Source organism: Branchiostoma lanceolatum, chromosome 18, assembly GCF_035083965.1.
Source record: "Branchiostoma lanceolatum isolate klBraLanc5 chromosome 18, klBraLanc5.hap2, whole genome shotgun sequence".
Taxonomy (NCBI): domain Eukaryota; kingdom Metazoa; phylum Chordata; class Leptocardii; order Amphioxiformes; family Branchiostomatidae; genus Branchiostoma; species Branchiostoma lanceolatum.
Window position 1 is genome coordinate 14,913,934 of NC_089739.1, and position 12,483 is coordinate 14,926,416.

Consider the following 12,483-nt stretch of genomic DNA (forward strand, 5'->3'; position numbering starts at 1 on the left):
AATTGGCTAGTGCCTGGTGACTTGGAACAAAAGTTTCATGTTGACACGGTGTCAGTTTTTATTGACTCATTAGTTCAACTAAACAAACAAACAATGTATAAATTGAATGGGACAAAATAATGACATCTGCTTTCCTGATGAACATGGTTGTTGTTGATTCCTGTCTCTGAATCTGAATCTCTGTAGTTTCTCACATGGCTGTACAAGTCAAGTCAAGTCAAGTCAAAGTGCACAACGATTGTACAATGTAACTTGTAAGGCAAAATACTACTGACTCAACTTATCAATCTAGTACAAACTACAGGAAGGTTCAAGGCTATGTAATGTTCTTATACAACTACAGGAAGGTACTAGGCCATACAATATTGTCAATGGTAGATAATATCAACAGGAGGTACAATAGTACATGCATCACAGTCCCCATCAAGTGTTTGTCTGTCCCACTCATTCATTGTTGGGGGGGGGGGGTAGCCCCAGGGAGGGGTGATCTACCCCAGGCCTATAATGTGTTGGAATAGCCTGCAGCAGGGGTTCAAAGGCATTGCAAAGGAAATTGCAAAGGCAATCGAAAAGGCACAATTTCATTCAATTGGAATTCAGAAGCCAATGTTGTTAATTTTTTGCTGTTAAATCTGTCATTTTAACTTTAAGAAAATTGTCGTGAGATTTTTTTTTTTTCATACGTGCCAACCATCAAATTGGAGTGGTGTCCGGGATTTTGCTAGGTTTCTGAGCTCAAGTGAATGGTTAATATCGTTAGGAGGTAGATTCTTGTTACGTGGGCCTGAAGTGGACATTGTTTACAAGTGCTTCAGTGTTTCCTTGAACAAGTCATATAACACATGTTTAGAAGTGGTGTTACATAAGACTGAAATGTAGGTACATGTAGCTATTGTATGTGGACAAAATAAGCATTGCACAAGCATGTACATGTATATGAACATGTATCGTTGAGAACCTGATGTGTTTCTATCAATCAGTTACTTGGAAAGCCAGATCTAGAAATATGGCTTATTGTGCTGAAGCCAAACAGTTTTTCATACAACGTTCTTCATACATGTGGACGACGAAGGCTCGTATTGCAGGACCTGAGAATGATCAACAGGTCTATGTCTTGGGAATTTCTTTTCACAAGAAGTTGAATCTACATTTATGATACGGTAAATGCAGAAATGTCCGCTTTAGTCTTATGTTCGCGGTTTTCGGGGTGAACTATTCAGCGCAAACTTAAAACTACTGCGGAACATTTTGCCCATGTATGACTGTAGCGCTACTATTGTTTCAAACACGAACTTAAAACCACCGCGAACACTCAATTTCCTATCTACCGCAAAGTAAAAACCATGTGAACTTAAAATAATTATTAAATTAATACATTTACAGTATTGCTGAGCTATCCATATATGTATATAAATAGAGTACAAATTCGATGATTGTTGTTGTGCTGTACAAACATGTCGAAAACTGGAATTTGTTAACATATTGTCTTTGTTTTCATCTAAAGTACTGGACTGCCGTTCATTAGACTGTAGATAGATGATTGAATGAATAGAATGACAAAAATCATGTTTAAGACATTGTCATATATGGGAACATTAGATCTAAGCAAGAATTTGTTTTGGAGAGGATTTCCATTTTTTGGCCGAAATTCTACTTAACAAATTGGAAACATTCAACTTGTCATTAATCATTTGAATGGTTGATTATAATCATTTGAATGGTTGATTATGAATCTTTTAATCAAATGGACAATGACAAAAAAATTTATTATTGAATTAATTATTATTATGTTATTGAATACTAGTACTACTGGATACTATAATTTGGTCATTTTTTTCAAGTTTTTTTAAAAATATATTTATCATGAAAATAGAAATAGATTGTTGCCTGAGACCATGGAAGTTTTGGCATGTTATGGTTTGGGTGTACAGTACATGTATATTACATCCGGGAATGAGGTCAGTGACCTCCGACAGGGGTACTGTTTTAGTCTGTGTATGTGTGTTTGCAGCTATAAGCCTTTTTATGTCATACCTGGGCCTGATATGGGTGTTCCGGACCGTGTGATAACTATCCTTATCACATGAGGTTCTAGAGTTGTATGACACGGGCTTTCATAGAATATTTCAAACGCATTTCGAGCGTGCTGGTTGCGCTGCCGTAGAAAATTCGAATATCGGATTCGGAGGTTAGAATCAATGTTGTTACAGTTTTGTGTTCAAGGACACAGAACTCCCTCAACTTTTAGCGCATTCCACATTGAAATGTGTGTTTTCTCAGGTGGGTATGACATTAATAAAATACAACACGATGTATTCCGCATCACCCTCGGTCCCAGCCCGACCGCGGGTCGGATCGCGGTCGGGCTGGGACCGAGGGTGATACAGAATACCCCCGTGTTGTATTCTATATATATTGATCGATTTGTTTAAGTTTTGCCATGTTGGTAGCTTTTGAGGTCCTGATGAAACATTAGCAGTATTAGTGTCTTAGCAGTATTTTCAGGTTTTGGAGCATTATAGATAGATACCCCCATCTTGAAGGTAGCTTGGTACATCCCATTAAATGAGCTGTCATTTGCCTAATGGTAGCCTGTGTTGGACAAGTTGAGGTCACTTAGCTACTCTCCAAGCAGAGGTTAGGCTCCCGGTTGCTACACTACCTTTAAGTTAGTACTGCCTAGCATTATGATAAACAACTACCTCAACATGTATGTAATATAGAAACAAGTTTTAAAGAAGTTGTTATTCCTGGTTTAGAGGTTATCAAACACCTTAGCCCACAGACAAACACCATAATTTATACTTCACAGAGGTTTGTGTCCTATGGACATGGTAATGGCTGGGGTTTGTGGTATGCACCCCATAACAGGCCTAAGTCTACCAGATCAGTCTTCTGGTAGTTTGGAATGGGCATGATACTGTAAATGGCGAAATATTCGCGGCGGTTTTATGGTGAACTTCGCGGTTTTCGCGGTGAACATTCAGTGCGAACTTAAAACCACCGCGAAGCTTTTTGCCCACCTATGACTGTAACCCAAAAACCCACCACGAACACTTCATTTTCTCCCTACCGTGAAATACAAGCCACGCGAAGTTAAATGCATTTACAGTATCCAGGGCATACCACAGAAGCCCAGGCATTAGTGTGCTATGTACATGTACATCCCTCATGTCTGAAGGCCTTAAGTGAAGTTGTAATTGATGAGTATCTTAACCTCTCTTTGTGCCAGTAGAATGATACATTTCAGAAATAGCGGGAATGACTGTTTCCTTTCAGGGCCTTTCATATCTGTCTGAAATGAGCAGCTTTCATTTTTGTGGCTACCGTATCCCCTCTCACAATTATAGTGGACTGGTGCGTACTTGAGGTTTTCTCATCTTTGTTGAGGAATTTGGAGGACTAGTCCACTATGTTATAGGTGTGAGTTTTTGAAACATTGATGTCAGACATGCAGATTGTTTCTGCTTGCTACAATGTTTCTAGGAACAGTAAGACGTTTTATCTTTAAAATTTGGGGCATTCTGACTGAAAAATAATTACACAGTTAATGAACTAATTAACGGTAATTAAGTGCACCCAATTGATATTGTGTACTGTACAGTCTCAATGGGTGTTACAAGATATTTGTATGGGATTCAACTCCATAAATGCATTACGCCATTAGGTATATACCAGATTCATGGTCTCTAAAACAAGCTGCAAATTGGTGGCGATGGCTTGATTCTTATAGAAGGTTAGAAAATCACTAATGACCATTAATTAGGTAGTCAATTATTCATAATGTCTATCTGATTTCCTGTCAGGGGATAGAAACTCGGAATTGCTTGATGTCTTTTTGTCTTAATCAGTAATATCACATCTCATTGGACTGACCAAATTTGGCAAGGTAGAGATATGGTCATAATGGGGGCCTGCATGGGGGAGTCTAAGAAGGCTTAAGGCAAAATTCATGTTGCCACTTATGAATTACCGGAAATTCAAATATATAATCTTGTCTTTGCTTTAGGGGCATGCAGGCCCTGCATATGGAATTCGGAGAGTGTGACAGGAAGGATACAGTTTAGAAGGCAGTTGTTACCTTCGCCGAGAAGGTTATGCAGAGTGTAGTGTTTGTGTGTTTGTGTGTGTGTGTGTGTGTGTGTGTGTGTGTGTGTAGTGGAACAGCATAACTCGAGATGCCTGGATGGACTGTCTTGGTATTTGGTATGTTGGTAGGTTTTGATGAGACCCAAAAACGAGTAGATTTTGGGCCCCCTAGCGGCATCTTACGGTACTGCAGCAGAACTTCCTGTTTTGATATCTCGTGTTCTGGACAGGCTATGGAACTGATTTTTGAGTGGTAGATAGATCTTTGGACAGAGAGTAAGTGGTATAGGTTTGGGCCCCCTAGCGGCTTTTTTGGAACTGCAGGAGCAGGTTTTGCGTCTGACTTTGAAAGGGAATAACTCAAGAAGGGCTTGATGGATGGTAATGATTTTTGGTAGGTAGATAGCTTGAGTGATGATGTACATGATTAGATACTTCTTATGCAAATATCAGTATATAATTTGCATAATTAATGAGGAAAGTTTATACATCCGCCAAATTCCATGATAGGAATTTGGCGGATGTAACATGACTTGTGACATATGTAACTGTGGAAGAGAGAAATATTAATTGATATGAACTATGCAAATGAAGACCTCATTTGCATAATTAGTGAGAAAATACTATAACAAGATGGCCTTGATGGATGGTCATGATTTTTGGTATGTAGATAGCTTGTGTGATGCTTAGTATGATTGGACGATAATTATGCAAATCAGATTCTAATTTGCATAATTAATGAGGCAACTTTAAAAATCCGCTTTGTTCCATGATATGACTTCAAATTGTAACTGAGGAAGAGAGGAATGTTGATATATAGAAAATATGCAAAGGCGGGCCAAATTTGCATACTTAATGAGTAACTTCTATAATTTCACACTGGCAAATGACGGCAATTTCATACATTTAATACTTTTTTTGTGGCATCGGGAAGTTATGTGAATGTGAACATCGTTGAATCAAATTATGCTAATAAGGGCCTCATAAATATTAGCATAACCTTATTTGTAAAGCTCATAATTTGTTAGGCTCATACTTTGGACATGTTATATTTTAAGACAATCAACTGGTATGATTTATAATTGATGAGAAACACTCCTAATACGTCAGTCATAAAGATTAAAATCATTTGGCGAAGGTATGAGGTCGTGGAATTCTAGTTGTACATATGGTATATCTTACATTTGCCCCCTTGGTGAACTGAAACATGGTCCCAGGCTGTTCCTTTCTGTGAGCCAGTCCAGACTGGTTGGTCTGATGGTGTTGACAGGCAGAATGATAAGAAAGAAGGGAGCAGATAAAATTAAGGGCTCCTTTCTATTTTTGAAGTGTTATATTTAGAAGGAGGCAGGGTGTTTTCTTTAGCACCTGTGATGTTTGTTAGAGTGGCTGGACTGTTGACAGCCAGGATAGATAAGAGTTCAACATTTGCAAGCAAACGCAAAATGATCCGCTCCATTTTTGTGCATGTACAGTCGATACTACCCAAAACTACTGGGGACAGAGAATATCTAGTCTGTTTAGACAGCTGGTCACTATAGATAGGATCCTTAATGCTTGTGCCCATATACATTGTAGACAGGTGGCCACTATATATATAGATAGGATTCTTAATATTCATGTCAATTATCTTTGGGACCACCAAAAAAGTGGTCACTTTGGCCAGGTGGTACTTATAACTGTATGTAGAGGTGGTCACTTGTACCAGTTCTGATGTTTCGTTTGGTGATAACAAAATAAAAATGGTTTGTTAGAAGGTAAATAATCTACATTTTTGTTAATTGTCTCTATGAAAAATGGAGACATAGTATTGGGTGTGGCTCTCTGTGTGTCTGTCTGTCTGTCTGTGTATCCAGATTTTTGTATTCAGCATAACTCAAGAATCTCTCAATGGATTACGATATTTGGTAAGTGAGTAGGTGTTGAAAAAGCAAAGGTCAAGGTCGATTTCGGGTCCCCTGGTATGTGACCTTGGTACTGCAGCAGAATGTTTTGTATCTTTTGACCTGGACATGCTATGCTCTTAATTTTTCGGTGGCAGATAGCTTGTGATGTAAGTAAGAAGTGGTGTAGGTTTGGGCTCCCTAGCAGCTTACTCTGGAACTGCAGGAGCATTTTTGTCAAAAGCTTTCATGGAGAATAACCAATCACCCTAAGAAGCAAGTTTCTTGGTGTTAGAATCAAGCCATATATAAAAAGCTTTCCCCAAGCACATTAAGGCTCCTTACTTCAGCTAGATGTGTGATGGATTAATATGAACAAACGAATGGCGGATTTCCATGACATTTAGAATGCAGATAGCTTAGACAGAGATGTACATAATGAAGTGCAGATCATGCTAATTGGGACTTAATTTGCATATTTGATGAGAAAAATCTATATTACCATTATACTTTAAGGACTCAAATACATGTAACACATGTAGGTTATGGCAGGTGAAACATTGTCGGATACCAATTATGCAAATAAATTCCCAATTTGCATAATTGATGCAAAAGTGCCATAATTCATCAAAGTGTAAATGATTGAAATGCCATTATTACAACATGTGTAAGTAAGTTAAAGGTGTACATGACTAAGCATGAATTATGAATATGTCAAAGTAATTTACATAAATCAGATCATTTCATGGAGATATGAGGTTACAATTTGTAATGAGAAAAAGTTACTTGGTAAAGGTATGAGGTCATGGAACTCTACTGTAGTTAGCTGTAAATTTCGTTCACCTTAAAGTTTATAATATCACTTTGAGTGGCAACATCACCAGAAGTCTAGGGGTATTCATATGTGGTATGGTCCCTTGGGAAATTTCTTAGTCCTTTATGAAATGCTAATTATGATATCCTGCATTTTGAACAGCAAGTTTCTAGACCATTTTGATATCTCTGGCACTCTTGACAACCTGATGAAAAATGTCAATGAAGTTTTGATTTTTGTCTGCAAGTGGGACACAATGGTGGGAACTTCTGTCTGTCTTGAAATTTCTTCCAGGGATGGAGGGAAGCTACATTGTAGGGTGCTGGAGATGGCCCGGTCCAATGTGTCAAGACATTCATCCTCAAGATTACATAGTGGCTGACGGAAGATTCATTACACTCTTAATTAGCCATGAAGTCTATTTGTGGTTCCGGTTGGTATCCAGGACTTTGAATCATTCAACAGAAGACATACATGTAACTGACAGAGCTGCTGTATAGTATTATAACATTGCATGTCGGCACAGAATTTGGGGTGTTCATTCATCTGTAATGTGATTCCCACTGTACAGGAAAATGTAAGTGTAGTGGTAGTCTCCTTCGCCAAGAAGGTTATGTTTTGGGTGCCGTCTGTGTGTCTGTTGGCAGCATATCTACTAGTAGAGAAGTCGTGGATGTATCTTATTCTTAATGATATTTGGTAGGTGTAGATAGGCGATGGGGAAATAAAAGTCAAGTTCTAATGGGCCTCCTTGTGGCTTCCTACGGTACTACAAATTAGTACAATTGAACTTCTGGTTTCTATATTTCGTCTTCTGGACATGCTATTGTCGTGATTTTTTAGAGGTAGAGAGTTCTTATATAGTTTTTCCGTGGTAGAAATCAAGTGATGATATTGCCAGGAGGCCAGCATAAACTCTCCTAAGAATCTGAAGCTGCTTGCAAGCTACATGTATGATTGGATCAAGCTTTGATCTTGGTTTGTCTGGAGTAGTCATTTGTCTTTGATGTTCAGGAAAGCTTCCTACTGAGGCACATGTGGAAATATTATGGTTCTGTATAGACAAAACAGAAACAAACTTTATGTTTTGTTTCAAAACATGATATAGCAGCTGCACTGTGAATTCCAAGGAACTTTAAATTTCAGCATTGTCTTACCCTGTTTGTGACAAAATGTGTGAGGAAGTGTCAAAAGAGATATATTGTGGTAATTTTCATACTTTACCAGTTTGTATTTATTTTCATTGACACTTATTAATTTGGGGGTCGAAACTGTTCAGATCTGTAGTACAGCAGTAGTACAAAGGAAATTCGTATTCGTCTTACCATCATGTCTCGGTGGAGAGATCAACGCCTTAATAAAACCATTAATGTCATACCTGGGCAGCAAGAACGTTCGATACGGGTGTTCCGGACTGGGTAATATGTAACTTTGGGTTATGGTGTTTTCCGCATCACCCTCGGTCCCAGCCCTCCTGCGGGTCGGATGCAGAATACCCCGTGGCCATGTTATGCATACAACATCTGCAGTTTTTGTATCTAAAGCTAACGTAACATAACCTATTTACGTGCAGGAGTAGTTTACGTCCAGTTTGGGTCATGTCCACATGTCGAGGTGTATTATGCCAAAGCCTGTTCTCATGAGAAACAAAGAACGTCATAAGTATGATCCTTAGCCATGTCTCTGTTTTATACAAAACAATGAAAAAGGTTTACGTCCAGCGATCTAACAGAATAAACTCCTGAACCAGTAACAACAACTTGCACGGAAGCGTCAGATGATACATATTTGCATGGCATAACATCATGGCCATGCGTTTATCACGTGAACGCCAAGTGCTGCTGATGTCGGAGAAATTCGCAACACAAAAATTGTTTTCTTCCATCGCGTCAGGCAAGCAGAGGGACAAACATAGTGACTTTACTGTCATTTGTCAGTAGACTACTTTCGACAGCATTTTTTTCTGGTCTATGTTCTTCAAGCATTGATGATGATGATGATGAATGGTTTATTTCAAAAATAAAACCCCTTGCAGCCTATTAGGCTGAATTGCGGATTTTACAATGTTTAAAATTCATTTCTGTACAACATGGCAACATTATTACATAAAAACATGGCAACATGATAATATAAAAGACCGTGATAAAAAGACGTTTGGCTTTGCATTAGCAAAAACTAGAATATACTAATGATATAATTACAAAATGAGCATACACTTTAAAAGCCTTGGTAATGTACAAGAAGTTAAAGCATTTAGAAGTCGGACAATGTAAGATATGGGAGAGTTCTTAAGTCTGTCTGTCCTGCATTTGATAGGTCGATATTTGTCCCTGTTTCTGGTGGATCTATCGTGACAGTCAGACCCCTTTGGTGGTAGCATTGACAAACTATGTGATTCTAACTGAGTCCCGAACTTCAGACACTTCAGTCTCTGCCTGTGGTCTGAGAGCAACGGAAGGTTTAAGACTTTTCTTGCTTGTTCATAGCTAGTAAATCGCCTTCCAAGTATTGTCTGAACTGCTCTCCGTTGAACTGCTTCGAGCTTGTCTGACTGTGCACAGGTGAGCCCCGGATGCCAGACTGGCGCGCAGTATTCCAGGAGTGGTCGTACAAAGGATGTATATATGGTGACAAGGTCTTCGGTGGGAAGGTTGAAATGTTAAAGTTTCCGCAAGAAGAACTGGCGCTAGAAAGCATAGCGCATAGAAAGGATAGCGCTAGAAAGGATAGCGCTAGAAAGGAAAAGACTGAAGTGACCGATAAAGGGTAAGCCAGCACAATTCTACACCATATACCCCAGTATAAATACATGCTCGCACGGCGTTAAAAAGGCAGAGAAAAACTTACAGACCATGCATTTTCTTCTTAGAAGAGCTGATATTTCTACCCATGGGTTAAACATTTGGCTCTGTCCGCGCGGTTTTAGGATAAATAATGTTTTTAATAAATCGGACGTTAATTGGTCATCTTACGTTACATGAACTTGTAGGATGCTTGATCATCTACTTTGAAGAAGTTTATTTGTATGGTACTCTGCACTCTGGATCATGGAGTTTATCATGTTTATTAAGATTACCCTTTAGCAAAAGGCTGTTTTCATTCAGTACATGTACGGTTAACAAAATTATTGACTTGGCAAAGGTATAATTAAGATAGATAATTGCACCAATTGGATGACTTGAAGCAAAATAAGTACTTACTTTTATGTACTATAATTATATTTATAGATTCTGAAGCTTTTTCGAAACTGTACATGTATGATGGTGCAGACTATCATCATTCAGCATTTCCTGTTAATTAAAATTCACACTGAAGTGAAGTGTCTAGACTTAGGGATAGGAATGCTAAGGGTCTTCAAGGGGTTAGTAAATATTGTATTGTTTTACAAAACACACATTGCATAATTCACCACAAATGGTATTATAGAAAAAGTTTGCTGATAACACATTTATTGATAGTTAATCTATTGGAACACCCCCTTCTAGAGTTTAGTGATCCCTTAAGGACAGTAATCCACAAATAGAGATGGTTATCGCCTTCATGATTGTATTCAGAGATTCCAAGTGATTCAGAAGTGGACAAATTACATGCCAGGCAAAATAGCTTCAGAACTGGTCGGACAGGTTTGTGTACTCTGTGTTTTCCTGCCTCTATATCTTAGTATATGAACTACCAAATTGAATAGAGTTTGTGCTGACTAGTGTGGAAGGATTGTGGCAGTACTTCACTGTTCTATCTTGGATTGGCGAGAATGAGGACACTAGGCGTTTTGTTGTGAGGGTACGAAACACGGGGTGTATATAGGGGTCGTACAACCGGTATGGCACAGGTGCCTTCAGGGGTGCGGGCATGCCTAGCTTACTGCGTATGAAGGTACCGTAAAATCATTTATTTCTGCGGGGACTTAATTTGGCAGTAAGAGGGGATAGGAGGTTTTTGCGGTGTTATGAGTTTGCAGTTGAATCAATTCTCTAGTATTACTACTAATACTGTAGAAACATGTATATTGAAATATCTTGATTTCGCAGTTGAGTGGTCACTGAAAAAAGAGAGAATAAGACCACCGTGAACATTTCAAGATTTACAGTAAGTACAATACAGCCCAGAAATACGAGGATAGCAGGAAAAGCACAGGATTGAGTTTTATGCGTTTCAGGGTCTAGATCTGAATCTGCTGGTGTCAAAGTAGTGACTGTGGTCTGAAGAAGTAAAGGAACTTTTGATTGACAGTTCTAAAGGAAAACAAGGTGTGTTGACTAGTGTGTATGTGTTGTAGATACATCCAATGTGTAGCAGTTTTAGATTGGAGTGTCGGATCGTAAGATTGTAACTGTAACTGTTTGATAACTACATTCTCTAGACATGTGCATGGGAATACAATGGCCTGCATGATTGCTTAGATTTGAGGAATTCTTGTGTGTCTATAGTCTGTCTCCCTTAGCTTACATACATATTGTAATGTATACAATCCTACATGTACAAATGTATATACATTTATGACATATATGAGCCGTGGTAACATTCAATACCTGTATTCTGGACCAGTCTACCTTTGTGCGCTGATGTCGTAAATTCAAACACCGGATTCGTACGTTGGAATTGATGTTCTTACAATGTTTCATTGGAGGGCACCAATTTTCGAAAGTTCTGGTACCTTTCACGTTTTCTTGCGTGGTATGACATAAAAACATGTATTCTGCATCACCTTCGGCCCCATGCAGCCCTCACGTGGGTCGGATTGAGTCTTGGCCTTCAGTTGTTATACTCCGTGTTGTTATCTCCATGAAAAATGGAGATATTGTTTTGGGCGTGTCTGTTTGTCTGTCTGTTTGTTTGTCTGTCTGTTTGTGTTTCCGGACTACTGTAGTCAGCATAACTCAAGAACCTCTTGATGGATTATGATGATATTTGGTATGTGGGCAGGTGTTGTGAAGCCGAAAGTTAAGGTCGATTTTGGGCCCCCTGGTATGTGACCTTGGTACTGCAGCAGAATTTTTGTATCTTTTGACCTGGACGTGCTATGGTCTTGATTTTTGGGTGGCAGATAGCTTGTGATGTAATAAAGAAGTGGTGTAGGTTTGGGCCCCCTAGCAGCTTCCTCTGGAACTGCAGGGGCGTTTTTGTGAAAATCTTCTAAGGAGAATAACTGAACAAAGGAACAACGGATTTTCATGATATTTAGTATACAGGTAGCTTAGATAGAGATATACACAATGACGTGCAAATTATGCTAATTGGGACTTCATTTACATAGCTAATGAGGAAAATCTGTATTTGCAGTGTTTTCCATTATCAGACTCAAATACATGTAACATATGTAGTTTATGGAAAGTGGAGCTTCAACACATACCGATTATGCAAATAAATTCCTAATTTGCATAATAAATGCAAAAACACCATAATTCATCTAATTGGAAAATTATAGGACTGTCATTATTGCAACATGTGAAAGTTAGATAAAGGTGTTTATGACCAAGCATATATTATGCAAATGTGTAAGTCATTTGCATGAATAGAATTGTTCATGGAGATATGAGGTCGCGGAACTCTTGTATTCTCTATGTAATATTGCATGTATATTGTTAGATATAAGGATGTAGACAAGTTTGCTGAAAAAATCTTGTCTAATAGGCTCTCGGAAGACTCTTGCTTTTCACCTATTAAATTAAAATCAGTTTCTTTTTTCAACCAGTCCAA

The 12,483-nt window shown here is 38.5% G+C and overlaps 1 protein-coding gene across 10 annotated transcripts in view; it reads left to right on the forward strand.

Annotated features, from left to right (window-relative positions):
- LOC136424152 (potassium voltage-gated channel subfamily KQT member 1-like) overlaps window positions 1–12,483 on the forward strand; it is a 70,608-nt gene that overhangs the window by 27,910 nt on the left and 30,215 nt on the right. The gene's annotated exons all lie outside the window — the stretch shown is intronic.